Source organism: Cupressus sempervirens, chromosome 1 (assembly GCF_028749045.1).
Source record: "Cupressus sempervirens isolate cs-2001-9-10 chromosome 1, ASM2874904v1, whole genome shotgun sequence".
Lineage (NCBI taxonomy): Eukaryota > Viridiplantae > Streptophyta > Pinopsida > Cupressales > Cupressaceae > Cupressus > Cupressus sempervirens.
The window spans coordinates 186,485,338-186,494,286 of NC_143118.1; positions in this window are offsets into that span (position 1 = coordinate 186,485,338).

The window sequence follows — 8,949 nt, forward strand, 5'->3', positions numbered from 1 at the left end:
TTGCAAGTAGGCAACAATTAGATTTCACATATTCTTCACATCCGGAGACACAAGGTGAGCTACAAGTTTTTGGTACATGCAACTTGGTCAATGATGTGGATTATGAAGTTTTTGTGTTTCCAATCAGCATGCATGAATCATTGTTGGATTTTGATTCTTAGTTTAGTTTGTGCACTAATGAGCATGCTGATTTGTTTTCTCATAATGAGCATGAGGTTGAGGCTAAAGCTGATATATGTGTGCATTGTGAGAATGAAGGAAGTTGTTTCATTTGCCAAGTGATGTGATTCAAGATGCTAATCTGATTGGTAAAATTCAGAAAGATAATTTTAGCTTACCTTAGGGAGCTATAAATGAGAATCAGGTTTTTGATAGAGTTAAGGATTTTTGAAAACTTTTCAGTGGCCTAGGACCATCATTTGTACATATTAGAAGTAGATTTCTTGCTTTCAATAAAGTTGTTCAAGAAAGTTTTTTTGTTTAGGTGTATGCTCTACTTCTCCTAGAGATCTAAAATCTTGCCATGCCCACAAGGGACATGCATCCTCAGATAGAGCCACTATTGGTGCTCAAATTGTATTCTCATTTTGAGTGTCTATTTTAAATTTTGAGTCAAATCAAGTTGTTTCAAGCCCCATAAATGCAAATATACCTAGCTGTACCTGTAAGCCCCCAAAGGTGTTCAATGTTTCTAACACCTTTCATTTAGTCTGCCTGAGCATTCCATGAAGTTAAATCATCATTTCAAGTCATTTGGCGAAGTCTTACTTTGAGAAATTGTTAATCTTGCATTTTCATTTGAGTGTCAAATAGTGATAGGAGGCCATGTTTGTGATTGAATATCTCGCACCTAGAAATGTTTCATGACTTGCCACTTTCAGAATAGCTAGTGTCCATACCTAAGAACCTATGTTTTAGATTTTGAGTCCATTTGACTAGGTTTTGAATCCCTCAAAGTTGGTCAGTTATTGTTTTCATGCTTTTGCAATTTATTCTGAATTTTGGGAGGCCCTGTTTGATGTGTTGTATTTTTGATCCAGTTGACTAAAATCTTGAAATTATTTTTGCGTTGCATTGTAGACGTTAGTGTAGACACCTAAAATCCTTTAGAAAATAAAGTATTTTTATTTTTTGAAAAAGTCCCTGATGACATCATCATTTATTAATTAATTAATTATTTAATTAATTAATTTATTTTTATGCCATTAAATCCCTTTGTCTTAATTAAAAATATTTAATTAAGGAATCCCTCCCAAAAATGTTTAAATCTTATTTAAACATTTTTTTCCCTTATTTATTAATTATTTAATTAATAAATTGACCAAAAATCTCAAAATAAATATTTAATTTATTTTTTGTCCAAAAATTGGCCAATTTTCTTAAGATCACTAACCTCTTCCAAAATCTTCTAATCCTTCTTTAATTTCAATTAAAGGCTAATCCCATCATTTTCTACCCCTAATCCCAACTCAAAATATTTAACAAAGGTTAAATATTAATTCTCATATTTATTAAAAATGTTTTAATAAATATCTCCTCAAACCAAACCTATGAGATAGGTAAACTTTATTTATCCTAACCCTAAGCCTATCCCTAAACCCCCTTTTTAGCCTAATCCACTGCATCCACCCATACTAACCAAGCTTAGCTACTAACTCACCCACCCTCATTGAATCCCATCCACTTGCATATATCTAACAAGCTTAGGCTAATCCTAAATCACTATAATCCCTCCCTAACCTTGTCACATTCCCTAAGCAAGCTTAAGACTTTCCTAAGCCAAGCAAAGGCAAAAATATCCTAACCACCCAACCATGAATGCTCTTACAAGGACCTAAAGACTCTTACAAGCCTATTCATTGCTCTTACAAGCCATTGTGAAGGGTCTTTATGAAGATATTATCCCTTGAGCCTCCTTCATCCTTGCCCTTTCCTCCATCCACTCACCCTGTGACATGTGTCACTCCTTGATTGGTTGTAAGGAAGCACAATCCATGTGCTCTCCTCTCATGCAATCTGAGCCCTCCATGAGCTTTTCCCCATCCTTGCATCTTAGCCCTCAAACCCTCAATCCCTTAGCCTATAAATTGAATCCCCTCCCAAGCCATTTCATCAAAATCCTTGAGTTAAAGTTATAATGCTAGTTTGAGAAGCCAAAGCCATTAACCATATCCTTATAATGCCAAATTGAGAGCTCACAAAACTACCAATTTGCCATTACCCATCTCCATTGAAGCATAGTTTGAGTATCTTGAGCATACATCCCACATCCACATAATAGACTCATCCCCAAATCAAGAGAATAATCTCATTGAGAGAGCCCCTTAATGGCTCACATTCTCATTTGAGTTTGTTTCCTCTTTGTCTCTCTTAAAGGTTATATTAGTGTTGTTAGTTAATGCTTTGTTCTATTAAAAGATTAGTGTTTCTTGCTAACATATTAGTATATACAGTTAGAGACTTGTTATCTTTCAAGTTTCAGCTTATGAAGAATCTGTTTGATCAGTTTTCAAATGCGATTCCAAGTTTTACTGGTGTCAATATTTGCAGATTGATTAGCAGCCCTATTCGTGACATTATAACTCTCGATTTGTGATTGTTCAAGTTAAATGGATTATACCCCTATGTTTTCCTTTGAAAATACTTCAAGTGTGTTAGTTTGCAAGTCATGATGAATCTGTATGTGCACTTTTCCAAGTCAATTCCATTTGTAAAAAATGCTTTTTCGCCATTGTTTCAATCTACAAAATCCAAGTAGCCCACTTTGATTGCTCGCCATTTGGGTCTTCTTATCTATCATGAGCCCAAATTGTAGATCCATAATGTCCTCATGACAGAGAAACTACACCCTACTTTTCATCTTCCCAAGTGTCCATTTTCCCAGTTTTCAAAGCCAAATCCGAACCCAATTTATTGCTTTCTAACATGTTTACATGTAGGTAATTCTGAGAGGTCAACTTTGACAACGAATGTATTTTCACCTCAAATTTCTCATGAGACTAGATTTAACATGGTACAAGTGTGCATAACAAAGATTTAGTAGGTCAAATTTTAGGGCCCAGTTAGGTGTTTGGATTAGTTTTAAGGCCAGTCAAAGGACCTCTTGGTGCAAAATTGATAGGTTGAAAATTAATCAAAAATGAGTTTTTTAAAGATCAGCTACTTCTCGAATTGGATTCCAATCAGTTCGAGAAGGTCGGTGGATCAGTTTGAAGGTTCAGTTGTTCGAAAATAAATTTTTTTTTAGCCATAACCACTTTGGGGCCTGGCTAAACTCATCAAAGTGACAGGGGAATGTAATGGTGAGATAAAATGGGTAAGTAAACATGACTTTTAAAGTCTTGAATGAGATCATCCGTAGTCTTAAATGATCAGAGATGAGGTTTACTTCAAAGTCAAAGGCTCAATGAAGTTCATTTTGTTTTGGTTGATGAAAACCTTACTAAGACATTCTAGCATAAAAGAAGCTCGACACTATTGAACATCCTCCGGATACTAAATAGTCACCCAGGAAGCTTGGAGGCCATCAATTGAAGGTGCTGCATCAAGAAGAATCTCAATCTTTTAGCTATTGAATTTCAAATGCTTATTAGTAAGGATTACTTAAAAAGAATTCTTGCAATACTGAGGTGTCATCTCAAGTTTCTGGAGGTCACCAGTTGGTAATGCATATGGAAGATGCTTCTTTGAAGAAACTTATAGAAGCGTGCCAATAATCAACACATGAGCAATTGGTGCAAGGAGTTTTTAGTTCACAAATGAAAGTTGGCAAGCAACTCACATGGTCAAAGCTTGGAGATCCACACCAGGGAATCGATGCATGAAGAAATGTCCTAGGCAGTAAACAAAGGAGTGGCATTTGTTGTCATTGATGCTTTAGAAGCCACTAAGGGCAAAAGAAGCTTCATTTCTTTGAAGAGATTCTGCCAACAACAGTCACTCATAGTATGAAAGAATGTCCAGCATAAAGAAAGTAAGGGCACTCCACGCAAGTGGATTATGACGTGTCAAAGATCAAGCAAGGACTCACATTTAAAAGAAAAAAAGAAATAAGGAGACATCCAAGTCAAGATGAGACAATATGTAATTAAAAAGAATATCCTTGATTGAAAGATGCCACACATAAAAGAGGTTAGCACCAGTCAAAAAAGGCCTCACACTAATCAAGGAACATAAGGGGATGTGCAAGAGATAACACAAAACCATACACAATTGAAGCAAGCTGCTATCAACATAAAGGAAGCTCTTGCCATTCAGAAGCACATCCATGAAAATTGAAGGTGTAGCATGAAGACAGAATGAAAATTTGGCAATCTATGAAGCCCATGTTGTAACCAAAAGTAGATAAAAGAGTCTTCCATGCAAACAGAAGTGCCCAGTCTTATCATAGTTCCAACAGTTTGCCTTTGAATTTCTAGGAGTCTTTGATTTTCCATGGGATTTAAATCTATCTTTTCCAAACTTATTGTCACTTTGCTTCCCTCTATCATTGGATCTACAATGAACAACAAGAGCTTTCTTAGCTAAATCTGAAGACTTTCTCCTTGTCTTCTTAGATAACAATGAAGACACCACATCATCCATTTTGAAAGGGACTAAAGTAATTCCAAGAGCCTTCACAAGATGGTCCCATGATTCTAGAAAGGAACACAATAAGTTCATACATCAATCCCCCTCCTCTATCTTGACACTAGATGATGTCAATGGTGCAATCAATAAATTAAAAGTATTTAGATGATCTATAATAGATCCTCCTTCCTCCATTATTAGAGAATACAACTTTCTCCTCATGAACAACTTGTTCATCAGAGATTTGACCTGATACACAAACCTGAGCCATGTCCACAAATTGTTTGTTGTCTTCTCATCAAGAATATTTAGGAGAATTAAATCAGCTAGATAGAGTGTAATGAGACACTTAGCTTTCTGATCCTTGAGATCCCAATCTTCTTGAGATATTGTTGTAGGTCTCACATCAAGTGAAGTCACCTCCCATACATCAAAATCTTCAAGTAAGTCTTCCATCTTAAGTTTCCACAACCCAAAATTACTACTATTAAATTTCTCCACCTCCATTATTCTGTATGATAAACTAGCCATCTCAATCTGTAAAAAGGATTCAAAATGCTCTGCATAAAACTCCCACTCAAAATGAGTTTAGCTCAGAAAAAACTACAGAACAACTAGGATCAAAAGTTGATCAAGCTCTGATACCACTTGTAAGGAAACTCAGGTGCGGAAACAACTTCCTACACTAATCCCTTAAGGAAAATATTGTGCAAATTTCTATTAAATCCATAAATTTTAGATTTGATATTATGTAAGAAATAATATTGCATTCAACCATGAATACAGAAAATGGGTAGAGAAAGAAAATACATAAAGAAAAAGATATGTCAGTGGGGAAAAACCTTTCAGTAAAACAACTCAACCCCTCCAAAACCTACACAATCTATTATCTTCAACACAAAGGTTAGAACATACTTGCAATACAAGTTCTTCCAAGATAGGGAAGACCGATTCAGTAGGAACCAACAAAACACTTTTCTCTCCCTCCTATCTACAACCTTAAAAATACTTATATAGTACACTTTCCATTATTAGGGAAACTTCTAAAGAACAACATATTAGGGTTTTACCATTCACATAAAAATTAGGAACCAAAAAACAAATTTTGGGTGATGCCCCGAACCCCATGTGCTAGATGGAGACTCAAGTGTACATAGTAATCGATGATCAATTGCCACATGTCTTACCATCTTCACCCATCATCAAATTTTCCAAAGATAGCTCTTATGCATCATAGTAATCCATCATAATTATTTCAATCATGATCTCCTTACACACAATTAAAAGATGTTGACAAATGCAAGTGGAGTGACACATCAACATGCCAACTAGACATGTACACTCACACTTAATTACATTATTTGCAAAAAATACATTTACAAAAAAAATAATAAAAATAGGAATTATCCAAGGTTGAGACATCTTATTCCTAACATAATATACTTTTGAACCTCATTATTTTTCAAATTGGTTTGTATAATAAGTAAAAATATATAATGCGTAACAAGGAGACACATTAATCATAAAAAGTGACAATTTGTCACAGATTTCTACAATTAAGAAATTACTTTCAAATCATAAATATTTAGTACCTTTCTCAAATAAATACACATTTATCAACACTATTCATGACCACAAAATTATTCTATACCAAAATGTTTATATTTTTTATTATTTTCTAAATAACTATCATTTATTTTTTATTTTCTTAACTACATGTAAAATCAAGAAGTTTTAATTATAAAAGATAATAGAAAAATACTAATAATTAAAGATCATTCAAATATATAAAATGATTGAAATAATATATTCAACTTAAAATATATATTTTAAAAACAATTTTATTGAATTCAAACTATCTGAACAACTAATCTGAAATACTAAACTAAAAATGTAATTCTTATAATTCTTATATGGTAGTGTAGTTTTAGTTCTAAATTAGAATAATCAATACCCTACCAACACAATATAGTCTTCTAATTTGAAAGTCTGAAATGTGTACAACTAATTATTATTTTTATAAATCTAATATGCTTTTATGCAAAAATAAAAAATAAAAAAATCATATTTTTATTGTTTTGACATGAATACATATTGTTAGGATATACGCATTATGCACTATTGGATATGTTGTTCATAACTTTAGTTTAGTCAGATAATGAGATAGAAACAAGATTAGTAGATCTACCATGACCAACTTCATATAACTACATCATATCACTAGTTCTTTAAATCATGAATAAGTTCAAAATTAAATCTAATTTAAAGAAGCATTTATAAGGCAATGACAAGAAAAACACAATGACATATTATCAACAAATTTGACACTACTTCAACTCAAGTAAGTAATATACTTTTGAACCTCATTATTTTTGGACAAATAAACTACATAAATTTCAGATGGGTGCATATAATAAGTAAAAATATATAATGCTTAACAAGAAGACACATTAATCACAAAAAGTGAGAATTGTCACACATTTCTACCAAGAAGAAATTACATTCAAATCATAAATGTTTACTAGCTTTCTCAAATAAATACACATTTATCAACACTATCTATGATCGCAAAATACATCTATACTAAAATGTTTATGATTTTTTTTTTTTTTTAATTCTAGATAACTATCATTTATTTTTAATTGTCTTGACAATATATAAAATTAAGAAATTTTAATTATAATAGATAATAGACAAATACTAATAATTTAAGATCATTAAAATATATAAAATGATTGAAATAATATATTCAACTTAAAATATATATTTAAAAATAATTTTAATAGCAAATCTAAAATACTGAACTCAAAATGAAATTTTTACAATCCTTATATGGTAGTTTAGTTTTGGTTTTAAATTAAAATAATCAATACCTTGCCAACACAATATAGACTTATAATTTGAAAATCTGAAATGTATACAATTAATTATTTTATTATAAATCTAATATGCTTATATACATTTTTTTAAAAAAAAAATCATATTTTTCTTTTAGTGATCACAAAATCTAGGTTTTCACACATATATAAATACACAAATATAGAAGTAGAACAAATATATGGCAAAATGAGTGAATTTTGATCCTCAGGCCATGTATGCAATTGTGAATGAATAACTAGGCTTTTTGTGCGTGGCTTTATTCAATACTACATGAAAGCATTTCAAATTTCTAAACTAAAGGGACTATGCTCTGCAATCGAAATAATTATTTGGCTTTGCGATTGTGCAGATTATGCTTTGCAATTTGGTGGATTGTACTCTACGACTGATTGAGTGTGATTTGTGCTCTGTGATTGATTGATTGCTCTTGCTCGCTGCCAGCAAGGTGGTGAAGGAAATGTTTGGGGTCGTGGCTTGAATTAGATGATGGATTTAGTCCTATAAGAAATAGAAAAAAGAGGAGAGGGGTTACTTCGATTAACCCTAAATCCAATTATGTTAATCCCGATTCTCATCCCATATTAAATCACCCATTAAGTGTTGTCTCAATTGAGTGTCATGCTTCTTCCATTGAAGCAGTCAAGCCTGCCTTGAATCCACCAAAGGTGTTTAAGGAAATTGAGGATGGTTATATTTTTGAAGTCATTCCTACTTCTAGGTCTATTCTCTTTGATCTCAATATGGATATGGAGCCATCAATCCTTGATGAGTCTCCTAAATTAGACACCATTTCCACCAGTAGGTGTGGGAGGCCACCAAGGTCCAAAAAAAATTTTGCTAATAAGAATCCTAGGGATACTCCTAGTTGTCTTAGCATGATTGTTGAAGATGTGTCCCAAACCCCTTGCAATGTGTCTCAATGAATTCCTTATCCTAGAATGTTAATCTCCGATAGAAAATATGTTGTTAAGTGTGTTTTAAATTCTTTTAACTTTGTTGATTTGTTTATGATGCAAGAAATTATAGGTATAGGTTTCATGCTCGATATTAGCCTCAATTTTATTTGAAAGGATGCCATTTAGTGTTACTCTAGCCATATCAGGGGTAAAGGTGGAATTGTTGTCCTAGTTAATCCCAAGTGGGGGAAGCTCATAATTAATAATGGTGTTTCCCCTATCAAAGTGTTGTTTGGTTTGCTATGAATATTAATAATAAAAAAATAGGTATTTTCTCTATTTATGCTCCTAATGATACTAAGGATAGAAAGTCTCTCTGGAATTTTCTATCTACTCTCCCAAATATTCCTTGGCTTTTTGGAGGAGACTTCAATATGGTTGAGTCCTAGAAGGATAAAATTGGTGGCAACCCATTCAGATGGAAGGATTATGAGTATCTACATTGGTCAAAGTTTATTAACTCAAAAAATTTATTTGACCCCTAGTTAACATTAAAGACTCTCATCTAGAAATCTGGCACACTTGGTGCAATTTCCAGCAAGGT